Below are 25,793 nucleotides of genomic sequence, written 5' to 3'. Positions count from 1 at the left end.
GAATTGGAACCTTTTCATATAATTATTCTGTGAAAAGCTCTCTAGCTGTCTACTTGACTGAGAATATTCTAGCTTTCTGAATGTAGAATAGGTTGTCGTTCACAGATGTGTCTACACCTGCAAATCTAGTGCCTAACATTAAATTTCTAAGAAAGAACAAGTTGGGAAATAAGCTGAGTGCTGTATACGGCATCTTATCCTGCTGATGGGCAGACAACACTTGTAGGGAATTCCCATTCAGAGAACATGCTTGTGCTCTATTTTTGAAGCAACATGATGTTTTGAAAATTAAAATAGTTATCTGATCCATAACCTTTGTCTGATGTTCTAGAAAATATCAGGTAAAAGGTTATTCATTGTAGTATAAGTTCACTGTTTAGCTTCAGCTGCGCTAATAATTCAGGTCTATACTTGATGTTCTGGTACATATTACTATTATTATTATTGTTGTTGTATTATTTATTTTATATATTATATATAATATAGCAACAAGGTTAAACACAGCAGGTCTCCTGCAAGCATAGCTGTCCAGTTTACCAAGATGGCAAAAACTGTAATCTTTAGTAAATTAGGAAGATTATGTTAGAATTTTTCTTTAGCGCTTCCTAGAGAAATCTGCTGTACAGTTTTTCTCCTGGACATTACTGTTCATATATTTCATGCTACTGTTTTCTGCTGTGAGACTTTAGAGGTCCGTGAAAGCCATGTTAACAAAATTGATACAGACAGCTTTCATATTTTGATTCTTATTACAGAAAGTTTTTGAGATAGCTTGAGTTCTTCCATTCCTGTAATTTCCTCTTCATCACTGTGTTCTTTTCCTACTCTGCCTAGAGTGAGATTTAGCTGAAAATTGTGTTTTGAAATATAGGGAGTGATCTTGCTATTTCTTTTGAATACCATCATTACGGGAATTCATTTTTTTAAAAAAAGAACCATCATAAAACTTGCTAAGACTCATGGCATAATGCTGCCTTCCCCACAATTAACAGAAAGCGATGTCATTGATTCATTTATTATATCCTTGCCTAGCAGACAATGCACAAAATTGGCTGCTCTTTTTGTCTCTCCAAAGCAGTCTCTTCTGGGCAGGTTCCTTTCTCTTTTTCTGAAATGAAGATTTTCCTTGTGAATGGTGCCTGACTGACAGCCTTGAAAGCTCCATTTTTCTTTATATAGAAAGCAAATTCACAGTCAAAGTTTGCAGTGTGAGATTGCCCATAGCGACCTGCAGTCCATGCCCACACTGGTTCAGCAGAGATCTCCACTTTGGATCAGGCACTAGTTATGTTTGCAAGTGACTTTTTCCCTGATGAATCTGACAGCTGAAATGCAACTAGTATAGATTCCATTAATTTCTGTGATATGACATCAATAACCCAGGAACAACGTTGAAACTACCAGTTTATTTCACATAGAGTTGGGGATGGATTTTTCTTTGTTATCCTTAAAAACCTTTCAATCTAAGCCCTATCTTTGGCATATTATTTCTATGTGAGTAATCCTTCTGGAACAGGAGTAACACCATTTAACATCTCTGTGTTCTAGGCAACCGAAAAACTCATTCCTGATCTATTTTGATGATCCTCTCATTGTAATATCTCACAAATCCGTGCAATCTATGCATCCACAGCACTTCTGGGTTCATATGGATTCATTTTCTTGGCTGTCCTCAAAGGCCGTTAGACAGCCAGTTCTTTTTAGACCCCAGGCAGAAATGAATTCATATAACCAGTGTCACATCCCCTTTAAAACTGGTGTTTTTCAGGTGCTTCTGTGTGCCCTAGAGGCCCTAGACTGAATTTATCTCTTTGGCAAACTGCACAACCAGTTCCTTCCAAAGAGTAAAGGCACCTACGAGTTTCAGTAAAAATAAGTGAAAAACAGACATCAAAATCTGACCTCAGTATTGAGCCAAAGCAGAAAAGCTTTGGCAAAAAAGACCTGAAGATGAGAGGAACTGTGCTAAAACTCTTTCTCACCACGGCACAGCAAGAGGTATTAGAAACTTTTATTGTATACTGTTAGCAACAAACTAAATAACGCTGCACATGAGTGTTTCCTACGTGATCTTGCAGCCTCTGTGCCGAGGGGCCAGTCAGCACCCGCGGGCCCCCAGCCAGCTCCTGTGGCACCCGTGGCGTGGCCTGGCCAGCAGCAGCGTGCTGCAGTGACAAGGGTACCCTGAAGGGGATTTGCATAGTCCACCAAATCCTTATGTAAAAATCTATAGAACAGAAAGAGATCTATTATTAAATATAATGGACTACATTATCTTATAAACTGCACAGGGAGGAATTTAAATCTCCTTTTTCTGTATCCAGCTCTTCATTACCATTTTGGGAAGAGTTGAAAGCTACAGCTCTCCTTCTGCCTGTTGTCTTTTAATCCTCCCATTCCCAAGTCACTCACTATAGCATAAAAGTGCCATAAACCTAACGCTGTGAAGTTTTATGTCCTTGCAGTAACAAATCCTAAAAGCAGAAGGCACACTTGTTGCTTATATGTCCTTTTTCTTGAGCTGCTTCCCAAGCCTGTTTCCCTGTTTCTAAGTGCATGCAAGCTCTCTCCATCTTCTTACTGCAAAACTCAGCACAAGGTGGGGGCAGACGGGTGCAAAATGAAATGATATGGCAAAGTAAACATGCTTATTGGAGCCATAGATAGAGGAAAAGCGATGTTAAAACTATCAGTTTCATGTATTCACTCAGTTTTGGGTTAAGAGGGAGTTTTATGAACTAAGTAGCCCAAATTAGGCTACGGAGAGACATTTCAAACAGCATGGAGATTTTAAGGTGTTACATGCATCCAGGGTTGTTTGAACCGCTTGGGCTGAGAACAATTACTGCAGAATGCTATTAATTTTGTAGTGTACTTTATGCTGAACTGTATGTGTCATAAAAAAGAACTTGAGATGAAGAGCATACTTTATTTTGGCACGCACGGTGCAAGGCAAAGCAGCTCCCTTGGGATGCCAGTGTACCTGGGGTGTACTTACTCTAAAAGCAGCTGATTAGAACTGTGCCATATAAATAAAAGCCTGCAAACGTATCTCTTCAAATTTACTTACTTGCTCTTTCTTCTGCTGCTATAACTACATCCCCACTGAATCCTCATCCCTACAAAGCTACAGCACCAAATCCAGCTGGTCATGAGACTCCAAGTGCTATTCACGCAAGAATCATCATGGTCACGGTGCTTCTTTCAGCTATTACCAGATAGCAGTTCAAAACCCACCTCATAACTACTACTGGATTTCGTGAGGGAAAACGCTTGTTAGTTTGATTCTGTCTCGTTCTAGAATTTCTATTCTTCCCCATAAGCATATCAGAATATGCTGTGGGAAAAAAAAAAACACAAAACAACAGTATCACCCCTGAAGAACAGAATATGGAGCAGACCAGAAAAAGTTGTATCATGAGACATTTCCCACAATATTAAACTCAGTGCAGAACTTTGCACTGATTGGCAACAAGGTACTGAAGCCAATATAAGAAGATAGCATGGTACTGCAGTTTCTGTAGAGTTAAACATTGCATGAAGAAGTAACCAGCTAACCTCATGTGACTTCTCCATCAAAACAAGCCCAAAGGACAACAGCAAGGAGTACAAAGTATACATAGATGTGGTGGGGGAAAGGAAGCTGCAGTCTCTTATCACATCAAGTTATACAAAATTCCATTATTTAGCAGGAATCAAGACAAAATCTAGGCTGTGAGACATGGTGGTCAGAAAGGAGAAAGTACTACTGGATCCTTCAGAAAGTACTTAGAAAACAACTACCTTAAAGTTATCCTAAAGGACTATTATCCTAGATGTGGAGTACCAACTTCTAAAGGAAACACTAACTTCTAAAGGAAACATTAACTTTTAAAGGAAAAATAGACACTTTGGGAAAAGTGATGACACAATCTACCACAGTCCTTTCCCCGGCACTGTTTTCACTCTGACCATGCAATATGCAGTCTCCCTAAAGTGATCCTGCCTTGTCAGATGAGGACTTTCTGTCCCAAGTTACTGTGAAGTGTTGCTGCCTGGTATCACTTTAATTTCAAACTCAGTTAGTTTCAGTACTAAAGAAAAAAAAGGCATCACTTTAGCTGACTTTGGAGGAAAAAAGAGTCTACACATTATGTGATTATTATTATCATAAAATGCATGGCATTTTCCCTATATAAAAATAAAATAAAAGCTGAGGCTTAACTCATAATGTATAAAGAATATGGTAATGGTCACTCCTGACCATATTTTAATAAGACAATTCAGTCACCAGGCAGTCTTTATGGTTATATTTCAGAGATGATTACTAATGTATTGACCTTTTCTGTTACTAGAAAATCTTCAGGTTGCTCATGATTTCCCTTAATTTGTCAATTAACTTTACTCAAAAATCTCTTCTGTAACTTAAGAAAAGTGCCCTTTATCTTTATGACAAACTTCCCTGAAAATAGTTAAGATTCCATCTTCAAAACCTGAGCTGGGTGGAGCATCATTGTTACTTTGAATAAATTAATTTAAATCAGGATGATGGGTTGAAGAAGTTACTGGGTGATTTATATTAGAAAGAAATGAAAATAAGCAAAATTAAGTGAACAACAGATACCATTAAAGTTTTTCCTTTCCGAGCTGTAGCAACCTCATCCAAGGCCTTATTCCTAAGAGGAAAACAGGATACTGTAAAGTTTATTGGCTTGCTGTAGAGTTTAAAGTTATTTCATCTTATGACAGTCGTAAAACATAACTCCGGAGGGAGTAAAAAGGTAAATAAAGAGTTTGGATTTAAATCCTTCTCTGTTTTCTTTGCCTTTATGCTTTGACTCTGGAGCAACTGGCTCGGCAACTCCATCTCCCTTGCTTATCTCCTAAAACACTTCTAGTTCAAATATCCAAACATATGAGCTAGACACTCAATTCTCACAGTCATTGTGGGAGTTGAACTCAGAATTGTTTGGTGGAATCAAGCACAAGCATATGTTAAAGCTGCAACATAGAAAATAATTCATGTTATTTATCTGGCTCTCTGTTCCAAATGGCACATAGCAAAAAATCTAAGCAGATATCTTCAGAATATTAGAAAAGTTATGAGTTCTTGAGCTCCCAATATAAGTTGCTGTTCATCATTTTTTCCTTGTACTCTACATATACCCATGCCCCAAGAAAGAATGACGCAGTCAAAATTAGAACAGAAATTATCAAACATCTGTTGATCATAAAAACTAAACAAAAAATCTCTCCAATTAATTTCGTAATGTTGTAACACAGCTGCTCGCCCCCTTTTAATTTTTCTTTCATTCAGAAATATCCTTTTTTTTTTTTTTTTTTTTTAAAAAAAAGCAGATAGACAGCCCAGGTAGAAACAGCACGGCATACAAATCTATGTCCATTGTGCTCTTTGCCACATGTTTGATCACTGCTATTTTATACTGCCTGCTACAAACACTGTATTAATGAATTAGAAAAAAAAATCACTTTTATTTTTCTGCTGTATTTTTTAAACTCCTAATAAAAATATAAGAGAATGGAGAACAAGGTACTACAATTGCATTTTCATGTCTTTTCTGTAACAGACATCCCATTCTTCTCTTGCATCCCACTACTAGCAGTTCATCTGAGCATAAAGGAATGGCATACATTTCTCTGTGTGTCAAAGGAGCTCCATTTACATTTCCATGGTGACATACACAGCTCTGTTCTTTGTTACTCAGGAGTAAAATGTGCAGGATCTCTGCCACATACTAGAAATGCCAGGACATGCAATTTTAATTGCAAAAAGTCCTTCTCCCCTTTAATTCTATTATTTCTGTCTTGCTCACTTGCCAACTGTCTTGGCATTACTGGCTGTTTCACAACACCCAACTTCTCACTGAGAGGGCAGGAAGCACAGCCTTCTCCTAGGCATTTGGTACAGGTCCAAATCCTGCCATCCTCACTTTTTACTAAATTCTTGTTCTCACACAATTCCCATTAACTGATGTGAGAATTTTGACTGCATAAACATGAAGTCAGGTTGTTCAGATCCAGCCCAGCGTCTGTACATTGTAGAGCTCCAGTTCCCATCAATAGGCCTATTTAAGTGAGCAGGAACCACTGCACCTGAGTGCAGCCTGCAGAATCAGGCATCGACAGTTCAACCAGTGCCTCCCTCTGGAAAGGAAATTTTCCATCCCTTGACCTGACATATTTGACTATGCTGGCCTATGAGTGGAAATGGGAGAGACACTGCAAATACAGAATCTATTTCTGCCTCTCAGTAATAAATCATTATATTTCTCCATTGCAGCAGTAAGACGTATGGACAATAAAATGTTGGTTTGACTTTTCACGGCTCACTCAAGTTACAGACTACAGAAAAAATAACTGGGCCAGATTCTTACCTGGCAGAGACAGCAAAGATCCAGAAAAAAAATCCAGTCCATTCTTTTTAAAGTCCCATCATGATCACTCTTTTCAATATCACTTTTCTTCTTCCTTGCAAGGCAAATGCAATAGGCCCTTTCTCTAAAGGCTGCATCACTTTCTTGCAGTTTCAGAGGGAGTGAAACCTGACTCCTGTTGCCAGCCTCAAAAATCAAATCCATCACATGCACTTTTTAAAGCGTGTTTTGTACAAATGCCCCAGGGCAAAAGCACAAATAATGTAAAATACCATAAAATAAATATTTAAAAAGCTAAATAAGACAAATGGATTTTTCATTTTGACCTAAAAATAGGAAGCATTTTGAATTTGTAAAACATAAAAGAATCACATTTCACAGTTGTGGAGACCAGTGAATAAGTGGGTAGGGTCCATTAGGTACTGTCCATACACGTGGATGAGCTAAAAGCCTTTTAGAAGCTGAAAAATGTCTCTTGATTAAGTGTTCAAAAGACAGAACCAAGAGATGCAAACCCATGTAAGCTAGGATCAAACTTTAAAGTCAAACCTATTATTACAGCAGGTCAATTAGGTCCTTTTCAAACCAGGCTAATACAATAGAAAAAGATTTTCATCTGTGAAGTGATTTTCAGGACCTGATAAAGCTATGTTCAAAAGTAACATCAAAGGCTGTATGTTGGAATATTCACAAATAATAGAAATCCAGACACAATCAAATCAAGATTAAAGTTTCAGCAACTACTTTGAAAAAATGTCTTCTGCTTTACAGAAATTGAAATACAGCAATGTATTAAAAAAAAAAAAAGAGAGAATTGCCATAGCCACTGCATAACTCTTCTCTTCTCTTTACTGTCCCTGAAGAATCAGCTCTTGTCCCACAGTCTCTCCTGGGGTGGGGTTCTATCTCCCCTTTCCAGATGTTCAGATTTTTTTTTTTTCCAAATTATGTTAATCCAATGGTCTCCTGGCTATGTTGCTGAAAGTGTCTATATTAGCTAGTAAAAATAATTTAATAAAAATAGCACGAGTATCCCAGGTAATGCAGATATAACCTGGATTACAGTTACATGTATTATTGGATTTTAAATAAAACGTGCTGTAATTCTTCCCTCTGGAGCTCTGCGACCAGTGTGGAGCAGAGATCAGACACCTTCTTAAAGGACAGTTTATTTTAGCAATAGTACTCAAACACTTAGGGAGAAATATGACAAAAACCCAATTAGTTCATATTAATGACCGCCTTTTCCTGAACTTGGTTAAACCAGCTGAATCTAAAAAAGTGACAAAATCATCAAAATGAACAGCCTTGAGATTATTCTTCACTGTTTTGAAAGTAATTGTAAAGATGCAGTTTCTTTCAACCATTCTTTTCCTTGTTGCTTGCTTTTTTTGAATAGGAAAGCAAAAATTCTAGCAGATTCACAAATGTGGGGTTTTTTTTCTTAATGATAGTGGGTTTTAGTGCCGGTGACCTTATAAGGTTTTTGCTTTGTTTTGTTTTACAGCTGCTATTTGCTATAGTATTATTTAAAATTTGTTTCCAGTGCATTCTGCTACCACTGGAATAGGAACTTGTCCTTTTGCTTTCAGAGATCGAGTAGCCCAGCCTAGGCACTCTGCCTCTTAACTCCTTCAATTTATTTAATGAATATCATAGCAGCTTTCAATGCAAGCACATTCCCTAAGAAGGGACACTCCCCTGTGATAACGTATGGGGTCAGGAGTAGGTGACAGGCAACGAATCAACCCAAGTTCATCAGAGCCTGTCTCCCGCTGTTGCTGGACGCTGTGACTGCAGGAGCCAGCACACTGGCTCTTGCCATGGAAGCTCCCACAGCATCCACCTCCCGACACCACACAGGAATGAAACCTATTCCATCTACCACCATTCTTGCCTTATGCTCCAGCTGTAATTCAGCTGTGCATTAGTTTTTGCATCTGTCTTGTATTCCCACTCCTGCCTGTTCAGTCCCTGACTCCTGGTTCCTGCTGCTGTCTCTGGCTCAGTCCTGTGGTCCCTGTGCCTAACCTTACACCCATCCTTAGAGCTGCTACATCTCTATGGCAAGTGAGCTGGTCCCAAAGCAGGCAGTCATAAAAAATCACAAACTGTGCTGAAAACTTCGCTCTTTTTGTGACATTTCCACCACAATTTTTACTGTCATTCAAAAAACGTTAACAAAGGTCTTTACCATAGAAATTTAACTGTACAATTTCTGCAAAACATCTATCACTATTAAGAAATTTCCTTTCTTGCTGCATCTGAAAATATCAAAAATGTTGATCTTCCCATGAATTAAAAAATTCTAGAAGAATGTTTCAGAGACATGTCAAATAATTTTGTAGAAAGTTAATCTCAATAATGCTTTTCGTTTCATTGTTGTTTTGATCTTACTTTTAAATGTTTATATTCTATTAGACAAAGTTAAAATGAAATGGCTTACACTGTTTATAAAGTTAAATTCTGTTATTATCATTAAAAATATTGATAAAGCAAATAGATTACTCTGAAATGCTCCAGTAAACCTAAATCTGCATTTTTCAGTGAGAAACTGCTCCATCACATTTTTTTTAACCAGTTTTAATCTTGATCAGGTGTAGCACTGTGCTAGAATTCTGAGATATCTGATGGATGTTCTCAATTATATCCAATACCTGTGGCTACAACAGGCCATGCTGACAGGAATAATCAGCATTTAAAGATGCCTGGATGTAGGAAAGAAATGTGTTACACCTTCTCAAGCAGTTATAAAATGGATGATTCTTCTTATATTCCCTTATTGTGGGAATCCTCAAGTGTCTGCTGAAATAAGAGACATGCAAAGCCACCTTTATATTGGATATTGCAGATATAAGCTCTCTGTATGGACATGAATAGACTAAATATTGCACTACCTTAGGTTTTATGACTTGGCAAGAAGGTAAGTAGAGTGGAAAGCTATAAAAATAAAAACTTTCAGCTCCACTAAGCTGAAAACTGTTATCTAAGATATCAGAAATATAGCTGCTGGTTCACATAACGAAGAAACTCATCCCCCCAAAGGGTTCTTCCCCCTCTCCCCACAGCAACTTGACTAGAGCTGATATGATGCCAAGAGAGATGACTGTTAAGCACGAGTGTTATCAGTTTGCTGAAGTGACTCAGCTTTTAATTAAACCTAGATTTTTCAGTCACTAATTTCTCCAGAAAAGATTCTGAACAAAAGTTTACAGCCTCAGGCCTGCTCAAGGTAGGACAGAGCTAATGATTTTAAGGAAAGCCCTTCTGAAGGGATTTATCAAGGGTAGCAATTATTCTCATCACGTGAGGCATGCCTGTCCTCAGCAGTTTGCAATGGTAGAGGGGTTTCTGAATATTCAGTCACTGTTGTGGCTGAAGGTTAAACCTGGTCAAGGATATTTGCTAGGTTATATTTTCGCTAGGATGATTTCTGAAGTTGGGTATGGAACGTGTGTCCTGGAAAAAACAGCAAGAAAGACCCAAATAGTAAATAGCTGAGTGGCTGAGACACTCACATGAGACCCAGGCTATGCCTCTGCTTTGGCTTATGTAGAACAGGGATAATATTCCAGGTAAGTACCCTAATCAGCCACATGGGACAGCTGCCAATCTTTTACTTTATAAATATTTATTAATTCAAGAAAGAAAGACGGACACAATAGTTTGGTGGTTAGAGCAGAAGTGAGTCTGGGAATCAAATCAAACTCCAGCCAAAACCTGGTCTCAGACATTATTTTCTTCTCCAATCAAAACTAAATGCAAACTGTGACGCTGAAACAGAACCACCTCAGCCAAAGACTAACCAGAACTGGAGGAAAACTAAAACATGTATATGTTTGACAGTGCCAGGAAATATATAGAATGGACATAACACTTGGTCTTGGTTGAGTACCTTATGCAGTGCCACAGAGCAACAGCCAGGAAATCATCTAGGGACAAAGCCAGGATAGTTAAATTCACCATCTGCAAATGGACATAGAGTGAGCATGACAGAAGCCAGCAGACGTAGGGTCTGATAGGCCTCCGTACAGGCTGGCAGTCTATTTCTCTCACTATAAATTAGGTCTGAGTGATTTGTCCCACTTTGGGCTGCAGACAACTTGGGATGTGAGGCATTGTAACGCTGGCTTATACTCCTTTGCTATTCTGTCTGCTATGCCAAGTAGGAATTTAATAGATATAAAGAAGTAGCCTAACAAGTTTTTTAAAAATCCTATGTGAAAACTTGCTTTAAAAAAGAAGAAAGAAAAAAGATTAGCACTTTCATTACTAAGGTAATGCAAGTTCCATATAATCTGTAAAATTTAAATAGAGAAAAAAAAATATTTTCAAGGCCATTTTTTGGTATCAGAAAATGAGAAAATGTGATGCCACCTCTAGAAAACCTGTAACAGCAATTATCAGAACAGCTTATTGTGCAAAACAATTTTAAGTGAGACTATAACATTATTTAAGCCATATTGGGAAGAGAGCATGTAACATCAGATAGCTGACAGCAACAGAAGTGACAAAAAGTAGTCAGAAGAACATTGCTGATACAATAAACATTACTTTTCAAGAGGAATTCTATAGCTTTTATATTCTGTTTTCTTATGTACGTTTAAGATAGGATAATTCCAGTTGGATAATGAATATGTCCTTCCAACTGAAAAGTCAATATTTAACATCCATTGTGTTCTGGTTTGTAGGACATGCCCTATTCAGATAATGATGTAAATCAAATTAGCTCCAGAAATATATAGAAGAAACACTGAATACATGCCATGAATCAAACCCACATATTTTACAGCGCTAGATTTATAACAACACTCCTATCTGCAGATTTAAGAGCAGTATATTGTCTCCCTGTGCTCACTCTGTCTATCTTAAAAAGGGCGACATAAGATTCTTTTGCATTAACCCACAAAAGCCTTTTTTTTTTTTGTTGACCTATCAAGCATTTTTAAGACTATAATTTAATCATTCCAGGCTACTCTAATGCTTTGTCAGTGTGACAGAGTTTGCATTTGTTAGCTGATGATAATTTAGCAAGGGTTTAATCTTACATTTCTCCCATTGTCTCTTCTCAGATTGTGGACAACAGTGGCTTCATATTTTTATTTTGTAAATTTAAATCCCTAAGTGAATTTAACTATGATTGGAGTTATGATTATTAAGACTCTAATAATACCATAGAGTCCAATTCTGCTGTTCCCATGTATAGCTTTTACATTGGATTTAGATCAACAGAACAAAACATTTTATTGCTGAGGCAATGAAAGCATGTTAATTGAGATCTGTAACACAATATTGGGGAGGAAAACATTATTATTTCTCTTTTACACATGAGGAAACAGACATGGACAGACAAGGACATTAATTGAGTTGGTCTCAGTTCTATTCCAGCTGTTTTAAAATCAGGAAAATTAGACTGAATTTTCTTTCAGGCAATAGATTCAGTCTGGACATCTATTACTGATTTTAAGCAACTCTCCTGCACCTCCCTTTTTATTGTTGGATATGTTGTATTAAAACGGACATATCTGATCAGCACATACCCGTTACAAATGTTTTTGTGATTTTTTTTTTATAAATAAAATTATACCTTTAAAATAAATAGAAGATCTTCTTCCCTCTGTATCGAGTGTTCTTTTTAATGGAAATATGAAGAGCTTTGACCTCGCAGAACAGAGGAAAGAGACAGGGCAATGGTGAGATACACAATTGAAGTTTTATCCAATGCTTTTGAGGAGAACAGCACAATATTAAGTGTATAAAATAAGAGCTAGAAATACACTCTTGAATGGATGGAAGGAGGGCTACAGACACAACGAAGGAAAGTTTGTCAAATAGCTGTATTAGATGTTTCTTTCCTTTTTTTTTGAAAAAGGGAGTTAGAATAAGTAAGCGACATATGGCGTCATACATTATCCTTGCTAATGTTTCAATGTTATTACTCCTACTGGTATAAATCATTCACTGTCCTTATACACATTTCAACCATGAATGCAATAACCTGGCAGACCACTAAAACCAATTAAAATGTAAGGGGATGGCTAGTTTGAGATATTCCTATATGCTGTCCTGTATAGCTTGAAAAATCTTTCACTGTACTCAAAGACAGAAATGAAATATCAGATTTTATAAGCTACACAGCAAAAGATATCATTAAATTTTGGATGCAGACATGCTCCCATAACCTAAAACTGCAGTATCACCGACTGATGGGAAAGGTAATGAAAATTCTTACAGATCCTGAAAGTCAGTTACGTACTTTAATGAACACAACCATGGAAATACATAAAATGGTGCTAGAAAGACCTTCTGAGGTCAACTAATCCAACTGCTTCTCCAAGGCAAGATGAATTTAGACTGCTGACGAATTCTTGTCTAGCCTGTTCTTGGAAGCTTCAGTACTGGAGATTTCACTCCTAGGACCATCTACTCCAGTGCTGAATGCATTTCATACCTGGATCACTAGCATTTATGCCAGGTATTGGTGTGGACATTTTGAATTCCTGGTAAAGTCATTATCTTGTTTCTTCTCCACACAAAAATAGGGGTGCCTGGTGCACCACTATATCCCATCTATTAGACTATTAATTATTATTTAAATACTCCAGCTCTTCTCTACTCAGCTACCAGTAGCAGACCTGATCTTAGTTGACTCAACTGCTTCCCCCCATCATGTGATGTACATTCTCAAAGCTGAGAAGAATAGCTACTAATGATGTGTCTGAATTTCTACTGTTTTCCAGATGATTTTTTAAAAGTTTGTTGGAGGCACTGGTTCTTTAAGAGATGCACAAGAAGTCTCTGTAGGATACCGGTTCTTACTCTCTCCCTCAGTAATGCTGAGTTGAACTGATGAGAGCAGGCTTTGTGCTTAAAAAGCTTTGTTAATAAAAGGAGCGTTTAATTTCTTCTATACTTTGACAATCTCCATTCCTCTGAGAAGTTGAATCAAAGAAGAAAACAATGTGGGAAGAGCACCAGACCCAAGTAATCGTGAAGAGACTACATGAGTTGTACAAGAACTCAGGCATTTCCTTGGGAAATCATATGTATATATATAAAAGTGGGAGGATTTTCTTCTAGAAAAGATGACATAAAAACTATAAATAAGGTATTTGCACACTGAAATGTAAGACCAAACTAAAAAGCCCCTATCAGCTGCAAATAGCTTTAGTACTAAGTATAGTATATATTTAATAGGGAAGGAAAAAAACATAAAGTGCAGGAAGTTGCTGTTTTCAGCCTGAATGATCTTTTGGAAGCCAGAAATTCAATAGCAGCTTGACTGTACTTTATCCACTATGTCTGAAGGAATATGAAGCTGTTTATCTACAAGTATCCCTCTGATAATTATGCAAAACATCAACCGCTTTTCAAGATCTGTGAAGATTGGAAGTATATCTGGGTATTTTCTGCATGCCGGTGACACCACAATGATACCTTTGTGTTTTGACCACAAAAGGCATTCTGCAGTTGCAATAATAATTCCTTGGACGTTTGCCAAATAATAACAGAAGACAGAAAACCAAAATTTGATAAACCAGTTCAAATTGCAAGTGAAGAGATAAAAAACACAGATACCTGGATCTTGTAAAAAGAAGTCCAGTAAATGGGAAATCAGAAATGGCAGGTAGAACAATTAATTGTTTGGCTGCACACTACTAGCTGAGAAGTTTGAACTCTATGACTTGGTGCAAAATGAGACAATCTGTATAATTTTACCCAGGTTGTACCAGATTTACATCACTGAATTCTCGAATTCATGACAACCATCCTCAAATGAAGTAACATGGCACATGAAGCCCTCCCATGGGTATTAGTTTCTTCCCAAATAATTTCTGCTTTATGGTATATTTGTATTGCAAGAGTGAGAGCTGATTTCATCAACCAAGGGCAGCCCCTACCTGTCACTGGCTGAAGTATATAGTACATTCATGTTGCAGGTGTGAGAAGCGGTTCCATCAACCTGGGAGACAATTGTTACCTGCCATCAGCTGATGTATATGGCTAGCTTTGTACTTCCTTCAATAAATTTGTTGGTGCCCATAACGTTGACAAACAGGGGTTGCATTCTGGTTACTCTTCACTTCATCTATACTTCCTAAACCCTGGAGAAAGCCAGATAACCTTTAAAGTAGTACTTATCTGTATCAGACCTCCAGTCCTAAGCTGAACTCACTTATGACATAGGGATAAATTAAACTCACTAGCTTCAGAGAATTACTTCTGAGTTTTTCCAATGAGCAATCAGATCTGGGAACTAAGACTTACTGATAAAATCAAATATATGAAGCTGCTGCAAAAGCTATTTCACTACCACCTTCTCAACTGCCAGTGAAATAAAAGGAATGGTATAGATTGGATTAAAACTCACTACATATAATCAGAGTAGCCAAGCTTTCTTAACTCTAAAAGTAATTGCAGGTATATTTAGCAAGCTAGGAGCTGAGCTTGAATGAAAACCTTCAGCAGAAGGTTGATTAGCCTTAGGAATGGATACAGTGTACTTAAAACAAGGAAAAAACACCCAGAGAGAGTGAAGTAATCTAATCCTTTTTGCCTGCATAAATACAGAGAAATGAATCTTAATTTTATGAAAAAAAAAATCAAGAAATATCAATATGGCCACTACGTATGTGACAGTAGAATGAACCAAATGAATGAAGGGAAAGGAACTGAAAGCAGAAATCCAATACTGCTGAGAGAAGGAGGAGACATAGAGGAGACAACCAGAAGGGAGAGAGAAGGACCTGGGAGGGGCCATTGGCTGGTCTGAGAACTGTCCTCATGCAGGGTCATTGATTTAAAAGCATCACTGAGCCCTGGGTAGCTAGTAAATACTACAGGAAGAGCAAGGAAAGCGAGCGAAATCTTCAGTTAGTCCACAACGATGAAACAAATGTGAAGGAAATAAGACTAGTATATTACTGTGATGAAGATTAAGTAACATAGCCAATTCTAATGTATGGCCCATTTTGCAAGAAGGAAAATTAACATAATGTGATAAACTGAGGAGATTCAACAAATCATTAAACCTTCGAAAGAGTGGATGTTACACAGCATCAGCATGAATTTCAAAATCACCCATAATGAAAAGTCTTAATGAGTGAAGAATCAAATCAGGAGTCAGCTTAGGCCATTAGGTAACAAATCAGAATGAATAGTTCGTTGGTGATAGAAAACTCAAATGGCATGAACTGAAAAGCATGCTGAAGGAATAACAGTTTAAAATCAAAAGGGTGAAAAAAGCAGTAGCCAAAGCAGTTCAGACAAACAGAGCGGGACCATTAAATTTGGGTAGACAGATCTCCACAGAGAGCATACATCACTAGGAGTGTCTTTTTTAGCTGGAACATACAGTGCTAATTTCTTTGTACTTGGAACGAGGATAGAGAATTCAATTAAATTGGCTGAAAATTGGATGTGTCTTTAGTAGTGCTTCCAGGATATTACTGTTATTTCATGTACCTCGGCTGACAACGCTGAAGGTGTCAGACGTTATGGGAGTGCTCAGAAGAAATAACTTTTTGGTTGGAGTAATGGTAAAAAACAAGCCTGAAGATTAAGTTATCCCCTTTATCACTGGGATTTGAAACAACCAAACAAACCAACCGCTTTGTCCTGGATCTTCCAACAGCAGAGGGCTCTCTGGGGCAGGCTGCCTGGCTGGCACTGGTGCCCTGGAGCACCAACAACCTTCACCAGTGGTGACTGTAAACCCCAAAGTAAGTAGGTTAGTTACAAATAGTCCTGAGATGGGTGAAACATTGTACTGAGCTGACATCTTTCACATGGAGACTCCACTGAAAGACCCCTCCAGAGTGATAAAGGATCAAATCTGCCATCCTGTTCCAAGAAGGAATACAAGTCTACTGTGCTCTACCCAGATCCTGGGACGCATTCCCTGCCAACAGATACAATCCGTATTTCCACATCAAGGGGGCTGCATTTGTCTCAGGCACTGCACTAGATAATGCAGATCCATAAAACTGTCGCAAAAGTGCATGTATTTGGAAAAAGAAACAGTAAATATTTTGGTTTAGGAATTTTCCAAAACTTTATATGTCTTTAATTTTGATACGTTTAGAACTGAAAAAGGAATCCTTACAATGCTGAAGTGAGAGTTTGTCATTGATCATCACCAAAACTAAAGCCAGCAGCAGTAACTTCAGCTCAAAAATTTTACAGGATAATTTTACTCATAGAAGTAGTTACAGTTGGTTGATTCAGGTTCATACTATGGAGAAGTACATTCATAGTTGACCTAACCAGGGCTCTCAGTGACTACAGGTTTTGATTATTAATAATACACCTAGTTTTGAGGCAGTAAATGGACATTTTTGTCCATGTTTAGGTAGGTACATTGGGAACTGCTCATGAAAGTAGTAAAAATCAATCTATAATGCAACCTGAGAGATTATCCACCATGATGTTTTGTTTTACATTTCTTTAAGTATATTTTAAGTAGTACTTCAGTATCATAAATATTGTTGTTGCAACTGTATCTCTTGGAGCTGAAGTATATCTATGAATATCCTTTTAAGAGACACTCATACGTTGTAATCAGTGCTTTATATGGCAATAGTTTGTAGTTTGGCTACTAAATATTTTTATCTGTTTGTAGAATAGAATAAAGTATCATCTAAGTTGGTCCTAAAAATGTCTACTCCCTTTCCTAAATATTGCTTCTGTTTTTAATTTGATCTACTAAGAAAAAATAGTTTATTATAAATCAATCTAACCTTATACAATTGAGTCTACACAAAAAAAAAAAAAGGTACTATATGGAGTAAGAGAAAGTCTCTAGATCCTTTCAGAAGCAGCATTTCAAAAGCCAAGTACAGCTGGAAATGGACATTTTTTGTAGTAATTGTTGGTCTTTGGCAACAAAGCCTTGCTCCAGTGATAAAAGGCTCCCTAACAGTACTTTAATTGAAACTTTTTATCTGAATGTTGCCTGAACCTCTGCTAAATGCTACTTTCTTGCTTCAATTCAGATTTTCTTAATCTTCATTTTCACGTTGAATATTGGTACACTGTCTGCCTCATTATGCTAAAGAAAGATGAAGTGAGCTATTAACATGCTGAACAGCCTACGAGATGTTATGATATAGAATGTCATTCATTTTTATGAGTTGGCTGTCAGTGTGTGCTGCAATAAAGTTATAATTTCTCACTGACAATATGTGATGTCTGGAGTCGCTGCACAATCCTTATTAAAATTTCAATAATTGTAAATCAAAAGAAAGCAAATACGACTTTTACGAAATGGCCGCTTCTGAAAGTCAAGGAGTATGAAGTGGTGGAATACAAAACCAGATCATTACTCTTGTACTGTTCCAAGTCATCATCATCATCCTACAGTAGTTCCCTTGTGCAAGGCAGGGTGTGCTTAATAACATACTGTGAAGTTCTCAGGAGCAGCATGCTTATCTCGCTGGCATTATAGTGACGGTGAAGTACTGCTTGTTTGTTCTTCCTTACTGACTCTACCTTTATGTGGCTCCAAGTGTCATCAGAACATTTCTGGAAATGTTTTTTGGAACAATTTATTATCACTGTTCATCAGTAAAGCCAGGTGTCTTTGGAAGCAGTTAATGGCTTGACAGTGAGAAAAGTTAGAAGAGATTTCAGACAGCTGCTATGCACACACTGGTGGACAAGGCTTTCGAAGCCTGTTTTCTCACAACTCTCCACAGTTGTAGAAAATGGCAGGGATGGGTTTGTGGTAGGGTTTTTAAAACGTTTAAAATGTCTCTGGCAGTACGCAGGGAAATGAATCCCAAATTCAAAGTAAGTATCTTCTATATACATATACCTGTGTTATGGCTACATCTGTGTGTCTACTGCTACTATTATTGTTTCAAACCAGAAATGTAAGAAGTCTTTACCACTGTCCAAAACATGATGATCTATCATTTTGAGCTAGACATAACGCTGTTGTAAAACATGCCCTCAAAATAACAGCTTTTTGGAAGTATTAGATACAGACCGAAGTGTCCCAGGCCCTGAACTGACTGCAGGAGGTCTTGATGTTGTTGGGACATTTGGAACTACTACAGCACTTCTTCTCCCTGTTATTTTGAGTTCCATTCAAAGTCATTACCTGCAAATCACTGCGTGACAAGCTGAATAAATGCATTCATTGAATGTTGATACACACTCTACATCGGATAAATAATTATATAGATATGTTTTTGAATTTTTCTCTGCAGAAGTATAGAGAACAAGTCAGAATCCTGGGGCTCCATACAGTTACGATACAAAGGCTGTGTACCCTTTGCTCTGCCACAGTATCAGGAATGTTTGCACTACACAGAGGTAGGTCAACAGATAAAAATATATTTAGATACTCCAATGCATAACATTACTCCATTTCTATTCTACCTTATTCAAGAGTTAAGTCAAACATATTTATTTCATGACTGCATCTGGCATGTTCTCTAAATGTTAACTAATAACTTTATTTCTAGTTCTACTCCTCTTCCAAATTGACTAACTCTACTAAAATTTACAGCATAACGGCCACACTCTGATGTCAGATATGATACATGTCCTTCAGCATCACATTTCCAGTATATCAACATCTCAGATGTACTTCCTCAAGACAGAACAGTCAACATGTGTTCATGCACAAATGCAAAGCTCTGGTCAAATGCAAAACTCAGTCACTGGTCTTGCACAGAAATACTTGCACACAATTCAAGCAATTGTATTTGAAAATGTGTCCCTTCATGTCAAGTAGCATATAAACAGAACAAATAATGCATGCTGGTTCTCCCAAACTTGATTTATTACCACAAGTGTCTTACTGTTGCTGGAAAAGTTTTATAGCTCGTAGCATAAGTCAAAGAACAGCTGTCCACGTCTATTAGAAAGCTCCCTGATGGAAAAAAAGTAATGATTGACCAGTCTAGCCACAGGAAATTACCTCTACAATTATTTCCTTAACATTGTGTCTCCTCATACACCCAATCATATAGTGAGATTCTGGCCTACACACCAAGACAAAGTGAGAAAGAGAGATCAAGAAGATTATAGTGAGACAAGACTTTCACAGAAACCTAAATGAATGACGTATACAACTCATGATGACTTAGTACCAGTGAAAAAAATTCAATTTTAAAGATGACAGCTGAAGACAACTCATCTAACTAAGGATAAGACAACTCCAGCAAGCAAGAATACTGCACTGATATAGTAATGTTTGGAGATTTCTTTGGAAGGACAGCTTCAGTGGCAGTCAAAAGATCAAACATCTCTTGCCACCTAGAACAGCTGGGAAGATAAACAGGGTCTGATTTTCTTTGATATATTTGATGGATTATCATTTGAAGCAAAATACCTCAATGTCCACTCTAATTACCAGAAAACTAGTGGGTGAACAGGCACCCTCTAATGCAGGACAACGTACTGGCGATTGTACTGACTGACATTTTGATATCTAGCTATACAAAGCTGTCTTGCATAAGTCATCCAGAACAACTGATACAGACTAGAAAAGGCTCTCATGATTTCTGTTTATGCTCCTTCTTAGAAAAGGGTTTCAGACAAAATTGTAGGAACCTTATTGTTTTTATGGTTCTATTTCTCAAAGCACTTTTCAAATAGATTTACTCATTTGCTGCAAAAAGACTTGGAATGACAGAAATATTAGTAATAAGAAATTCTTTAAACTATTAAAAATATCTAAAATCTTGTTCCTATATACTAGCATGTAATTATTTTATGGTCTGATATTTTTTGAATGAACAAGGTTAGAAAGATGTTCTTCCATGTGGTACATACTTCAAAACATATAACTGGAAATCTTGTAATCCCAGCTGTGTTATGGAATATAGTGTGTCAAACCCAGGTATTAGTCAGGATATTCAATTCAAGATCTGTCACAGTTCTGGGAAGGGGAAAGATGTGTCTGTCTTAGATGTGTGACATACGTAATTTGGTGGGGAAAATTATGTATTTTCATATTGTGGCAGATATTGTTTCACGCTTATATCATCTGTGTGGAAGTCTGAAATGTTAGCCATAGAAGCACCTAAATCAGAGGACTAAGTGAAGGGGAAATATTTTATTTCAGGTCTCTGTATATTATGTCATGGCTATTTGAATTAAGGCAACTATACCCAGGAAACATATATGTATATATAAGCATTAATTTATTAATTTCACCAAAAGACTTCCTCTGCTGCTATCAAAATAAATGACAAAGTTACAGCAGAGACATTTTACATTCACTTTAGTGAAAGCTATCAGTTAGTACATGTGCACTAAGATGCACACACCTAAACAGAGAGGAAGTTTTGGCTTTGTAATTCTTCAGTTCTCTTATTCCTTCCCCTGTGCCTCTCTGCTACCTGCACAAGCCCTCTGCCAGCCAAAGGTTAGACAGATCTGCAGTGAACACCTCAGCAAACATGTCAGTGCGAACAAGTGACACCCAAGAACTGTGTCATTTCTCCTTTGTTTCTCAACCTACTTCCTCATAATTTATTTGATCATCAGTCTGTACATGTCTGCATAGCAAGGGTTAATTTTTAAAGAAATCATGTCATGACCAGACTAAAACCAGATCGAATATATATTTGACTTACAGGGATATGTATCTTTTGTGACTCAGTTCACTAACCAATGAGTATTTTACAAGATATATCACCATTGTTAGTTTTGTCTCTTAACAGAGAACACCAAATCCTTGTGTGGTCCTTAGCATTTAAGCTATCAAGAAGAAATTGCATAAACAACGGCCAAATCTTTTAAGAATGAAGTACTTAGTATTCTTCCATTTAGCAGCAAGTTATGAAGTTTCATTTGAAAAGGGAAATTCTACCAGTTAGCTCATCCAGCTCAAACACACACATACCGTTGGGAAATACAAAAAAGGATTATTAAATCAAAAGATATGACTGCACTTCAACTAGCACGTGGGCATTAGAGATCAAATATTCCCTATAGATTAAACCCCATGGCATCACAGGCTGATTTGGCTTGCCAGTATTACATTAGTAAACCATCTAATCCAATTTAGAGCAGGCCAGGAATGTTCCATCCATTACAGTATTTCTAGTGTCATTAGAAGCAGACTGACCAAATAAGCATCCTAAATCAGCCTGCAGCACGCAAGTAAATCATGGTGACTTGCTCTGCAAAATCTTTTTTCAAATAGAAATTAAGGGAAAAGAAAAAAAAAAACAACCCAAACATCTCAAAGAGGGAAGGTCTCTGTATGATTTTGATTTCTGAACTCCTGTGGTCAGCAAAATTTCTTGGTACTTTAGTACATAAGATTCTTCTCTCTGTAAGGTAGCAGTGCAGAATGTAGTGGACTTAGACATGAGAAACTCCTTATTTAGAAGCAAGCTTGTTTTCAAGGAAAACGGTGGAAAAAACCCCCACAATAAACAATAATAAACAAAGTAGGCTGAATGAGGGCAGAGCATGATACTACTCTCACAAATAAAATCTGCCGTATAAAACTGGAGTAACCGTAGTAATAAAATCTATCAATCAAATATATTACAAAGGTTGAAACAGAAAGGATGAAGAGAGAGTCCAAACTTTGTATTCGCACAAAATGAAAAAGGCTCAAGTGCATTACAAAAATAGTATTTTCATTCCAAACAGGTATACCTGAAAGAAAAACAGTTCTTCAATAAAGAAGTAAATATATGAATAAAATGTTGGCGACAGTTCTTTCAGTTGATGCAGCTATCAGAAAGATTTCAGAAAAGGGCTAGGGCGCAGCTTTGAAAAGCTTAGAAATCAAACTGAATAAAATCATCAAAATGGCATGTAACCTTTGCTGCCCTCTGAGACCTATCACGTTGCACCAGCAGGGCCATGCAGGTCTCAGCTGCACTATTTAAGCAATCAGCCATAAAAAAGAAACACTGCACCAATGCACAAGTTAGTGAATACCTGCTCCTGTTCAGCAGGATGAGGGCTCTCATGTATGTGAGTGACCCCCATTTGTTTAATGGCAAAGTTGCTCTGCTGTCAGTCAAACAGCTCTTCATCTTACCTGGACCCTTTGCATAGTAACTGAGTTAGAAAGGAAACCGTATTGATTCCTTGTATAGTAACTGCAGAAAAAGTTAACAGCTTCCCAGAAGTTCAGAAATGGACCTGGTGGGAATTATTTTCACTGTAAATAGTTATATATCTGGACCAAAGACAGTTTTGCAATAGAGGAAAACACGTACAGATCCAAGGCAGGGTGACATTCTTGAAACATGCACAGATACCAAGTTCCTTTTTTGGCTCTTCATTTCCACCTCCCTGAAAATACTGGAAGTTTGATCAACTAAACTTGGATTAGTGAGGGAGGGGATGGGATTTTACAACCAAAACAAATGTTTTACATTTTCCAGTTTTCATTTTTTTCATGAAAACAGATCTTGACTTTTGAAGGGAAACAAACACCTCCTATCAAAGGAATTTTTTTTTTTTTTTTAAAAAAGCGCCATCAATCATCTCAACAAATGCTTAAATTTTTGCAAGAAAACTTGAAGACAAAATTTTCAACGCAGTATATTCAGAATCCTACTCAAATTTCTCTTCAAAAATTAAATCCTTTCACAGCACTATGTTGAAAAACTCAGTCTTAAATTAAATCCAAGAGAAATAAAATGGGAGAAATCCTATCAAACCCAGTAATCCATCCTTAAACACAATGACAAACTTGCAGGAAGCCTCTGGTCTTGTTTTTCCATGTCCTTTTGATCCCAACAGGCCTGTCCCTGGTAAGCCCTTCTCAGCAGGACACAGAAAACCACATTCAGCCAGCCAGAGCTTGGGAAATCTGTTCTATCCTTTGCTTACCCTGGCTATACTGGTGCCAAACATTATTATTGTTATTAATAGCAGAAACCCAGACTGCAGCCGTAAATCATATTCCTCCCAGAGCTGATTACTTGTCAAATGTTTATCATCAGTGTAAATGACAAATGTACCTGATTAACAAAATCCAAAGGCTTGTTCTGAGGTAAAAAGGCCTTAGCCTCGCAATTTCTCTAATGAACTTCCCTTCTGGTCCACAGCAGAACACGTCAGATTTACCAAATCCAATTTCTGAATAAAAGTGCAAATGTTTTGTAGAACTAATGACTGAGCACTAGATTGAATTACGGTCACATGTTGCTTTTCTATGAAACAGCTGGATGAAGAATCACACCTTGTTCCTCCCTTCCCTTTTGCAAGGCATAGAAATATTTTGCTTCCTTATTTTTCCCTCTGGTTTGGCTTAGCTGGGTTGGCAGAACATTAGGTGAGGACACTGGGGAGAAGGATCCAAACCTTCCTGGTTCTCCTTTGCCCCTCAAGACGCACGTCCAGACCCACTGTTCCCCTGTCTGCAGTGGTGGTCTAACCTGTGTACCTTCTTCTGTTTTCCTTGGCACAAATCTGTTTTCCCTGATGCACTTCAAATGTAGAATCTTCTCACTAATGCTAGGCTCTAGTCTGAGATGCCAGCATGAAGGAGGGTAGGGAATGGGGGACAGAGGTACTTCTGATAGACAATTCTCCCTGCCACTAACTAACCTTCCCTACAGCAATGACTTTCTGGGCATTGAACAATCAACCTAATGTCTCAGGCTGACGTCCCAGAGGGCTAAGTAGGTGAACCCAGATCCAAATGTTCAGGCCTTAATCATTAGACTGATGGGGAGGCAGACTGTGGTTTGAAGTCTTGTCACTATAAGGACACAATGGAAACTCCATTTTTGAGTGCTCACCCAGAAGATGGATTCTCACTGCTAAGTCCTTCCAGCTGTCAGTGAAGTTCACAGGAGCAGCTAGTCTTCAGTATCTTCAAAACTCTGATACAAACTGGCACAAGGTGGGTATCTGACAACAACGACAAAAAAAGGCACAAATTCACTGATCACCTTGGTGAAGATGGAAAGATATTTCCTGGCACAGAAAAAAATAGCACTTTGACAACTTCATAGAGTGGCTACAGTTCTAGGAAAAAAAGACAATACAGAGGGAAAACTAAATTTTCTTCTGACATGACTTCAACTAAGTGAAAGAGATAATAGCAGGAAAGGATTTGGCCTCATGTCTATAGTACCATAAAAATTCTCACTCACTGACAGATTTTATATACAGCAAGCAGAAAGGAAAAGTAAATGTTACCATGCCTGAGCTCGCATTTCCTGATAACTCAAAAGGCATTTGTTTCCCAAAGGAAAGGATTAAAAAAAGAGGCAAAGGTTCTGTTTCTACACACATCATAAGTCCGAAATGTTACTTGTGATGAAGAATATTTTTGCTTACTATAGATGCAGCATTTCTAATGAGTCAAGGTGCACCGGTGGAATATTTCAACTGCCTGTCTACAATTTTGCGAGCTCCTGTATATTCAAACTGGTAGTTGCCCTGAAAAGACTATGCTGGGTATGTGCAAGGGGAGCACACACAGACACTTTTTGATCAGCAAGGCAATTTCCTGGGGCAATGTGCTGATCAACACACTGAGCTGAAACATCTGCAGGATAAAGGATTGTGTCTGAAAACCCTGTGTTTGATGCCCATAATTGTGACAAAGTCATTGCATATTCTGCTCAATGCTTTTTCTGTTTCAGCACTTTCTCACTGTACAAAGAAGCTCCAGCAGCCTCTTAAATGTGGTTGGTAACTCAAAGTACACTTGGGAAATCAGCCAGAGAGAAAGGCTTTTCTTCTGTATGTTTTGCTGCCTTTCTATGAAGTGACGGAAAAGGTACACATTTGCCATCTTTGCAGGGTTTCCCCTTACAAAAAAAAAAAAAAAAAAAAAAGGAAAGAGCTTGAAATAACAGTTTCTTTAGTATTAATACTGTTTACATTAGAGAGGCTTAAAGCTGCTTAAAATCTGTCATGTTACTATCTAGGTAGGCAGTTTTTAAACTGCATACTATTAACTTTTTAAACTACAGCAATGTAAAAGTCTATTGTATCTCAAGATTGAGTCTGCAAAGCTGTTGGAGATGCTTTTCCTCTGTGCTAAACATGATTTGAAAAACGTTGCAAGCCAAAGGATTTGCCATTATTTACAAAGCAGTGTGTGTTAGAGACCATACAGACAAGAGTAAGGCCCAGATACAAATGCACTCAACCCTGGCAACAGGATTCACTCACCATGGTTATGAAGGGAATTCACTGGAAACAAGACCAGGTGAGGTGCAAGACACCTAAGTGAAGGAATAGGGAATGCTAAACAGATAACTGTTTCTGAAGTCTGGCCTTTCTCTGTGAATATCTATTCCATACAGCATGGTACCAGAAGGGGCTGCCCAAGCTCACTCCCTCTGAGACCTCAACGCGTTGCTTCACCTGCATGAAACCACTCTGCAGAGAAGCTTCACTGCTGTACTACTTCTGGTACTTGAGCTATTCTCAGCATGGCTAATGTTCTGCCCAAATACACCCACTTCATTT

General features: G+C 37.7%; 1 protein-coding gene across 1 annotated transcript in view; it reads right to left on the bottom strand.

Moving 5' to 3' along the window:
- SEMA6D (semaphorin 6D) overlaps window positions 1–24,122 on the bottom strand; it is a 269,723-nt gene extending 245,601 nt beyond the window's left edge. Inside the window, exon 1 of the mRNA XM_074917641.1 lies at window positions 24,107–24,122. The gene's annotated coding sequence lies outside the window, so the exon portion shown is untranslated. The remainder of the gene's footprint in view (window positions 1–24,106) is intronic.
- Between the last annotated feature and the right edge of the window lie 1,671 nt (window positions 24,123–25,793).

This window comes from Athene noctua, chromosome 13, assembly GCF_965140245.1.
Source record: "Athene noctua chromosome 13, bAthNoc1.hap1.1, whole genome shotgun sequence".
NCBI classification, from domain to species: Eukaryota; Metazoa; Chordata; class Aves; order Strigiformes; family Strigidae; genus Athene; species Athene noctua.
This window is presented reverse-complemented; position numbering and strand designations above follow the sequence as displayed.